Genomic DNA, 1,949 nt, shown 5'->3' on the forward strand with positions numbered 1-1,949 from the left:
TATATATATATATATATATATATATATATATATATATTCACAATGAGAATATTTAAACCTCTTAACACTGGTTTAATATATCAAATTTTGAAGAGATATTTCTTCAATGAATATATTATATGAAATATTGTAATATAACGAACATTAATTAAGGAGTTAGAAAAAAGAGATATCTAATGGATACAAATTAATTTATTAATTATCAACATATGTTGATTAATTAATAAATTAATTTGTATCCATTTAATCTCTCTGTTTTCTAACGAGATAAAATATACACACATGTACGTATACATGTATGTATGTATACACACATATGTGTGTATAAATAAATATATATCTCTGTGTGTATCATTGTGTTTATTAACTGGATATCTTCTGTTCATATTCTAGGTATTTCACTCGTTTTACCGCTAGCATATTTTCGTAAGAGATTCCATGAAGAATCAGTACCTTCTGTAAGGATTATTGTTTCAATACTATGGTCAGTAAACCTGTCTCCAGCGAACCTTATTCTAATTCGGTATTGTGCATTTCCAACTAATATTCTTCTACAGAGCAGTTATCTAGAAATGTGCCATTTCATTCTCGTCTTATCTATTCAGTCTTAACAATTAATTTCCTGTTCTATTGCGCTCATACTGTAGCTTATTCCACACTTCTACTCATACTTCTTTTTGTTGTCTTTTAATTTTATATTATAATATACATGATGTGTTAATGCTTCGATCTATTTAAAGCGTAACATCTATTTATTTGTATCTTCGAAAGTTGACCTTAAGTAATGTGCAATATATCTTTCTTTTTTATCATTCTAATATAAAAACAAATGCTTGTGTATGTTTATAAATGAGTGTGCAAGCATTTGTGAGTGCGCGCGCGCGTGTGTGTACGTGTGCGTGCGAGTATGCGAGTATGTGTACGTCCGAGTGTGCGTGTGAGAGCGAGAATATATCTTGAAAAGCTACACAAGGCCACAGAAATATCAGAATATATATATGGTATTAATTTAACTCTTGTAGGGAAGAAAATGCATAACGTTTCGGGCCAGGTTCTTTCATCAGATGAATACAAAGAGAGAGAGAGAGAGAGAGAGAGAGAGAGAGAGAGAGAGAGAGAGAGTGTGTGAGAGAGAGAGAGTGAGAGAGAGAGAGAGATAAGGAAAATGTAAATGAAAAGAAATAAGGGCTGAAAATCTACATATTGCCGAATCAAGTATAATTTTTGAAATTGACTGAACAATTAGCGAGAATAACTTTAAAGAGTAAAAGAGTGAAAATGGAGGATAACGGATAACATGTGCATGGCTATGATCGTGTGTTGGGCGTGTGTGATATTTTATGTATCGGAACATTGAATGTGTACACGTGTGTGTTAGTTTATGTGCATTTAAAACAATCATGCCAAAATGTCTATGCACACCAGAAAAGAGGCACATTCGCAGAGAAAAAGAAAACGCAAACGCACACAAACATATTCCAAAAACTTGTAACTCATCACACGTGAATGATATACAAACGTAAGTGATGCCCACGTCTTCTAACATCCCATGCTTTCAAACAAATACGTACATATGCCAGTTTCAACTTTCACTCACAAGCACACATACAGTGTATACACGATCACACAACAAGCACCACAATATCAAAACACACGTTCTCCGCCATATAAACAAAAACACGCATACTTTTGATTCAAACAGACAATGTGTATTCGCATACACACTCACGCACGGAAACACACATACATACACATACGCGCGCGCGCGCACATACACACATATTAATATTTAGCAGAATCAACAGACTAACTCAAGGGAGCTTGATTCGCTCTGGTACTTCTATGAAATATTAATTTTAATAAAGAACATGCATAAGCTCGTATTTTGAGTTCAATTTTTCCTGTATGCGTCACCATCTCTCTCTCTCTCTCTCTCTCTCTCTCTCTCT

Source organism: Octopus bimaculoides, chromosome 20 (genome assembly GCF_001194135.2).
Source record: "Octopus bimaculoides isolate UCB-OBI-ISO-001 chromosome 20, ASM119413v2, whole genome shotgun sequence".
NCBI lineage: Eukaryota > Metazoa > Mollusca > Cephalopoda > Octopoda > Octopodidae > Octopus > Octopus bimaculoides.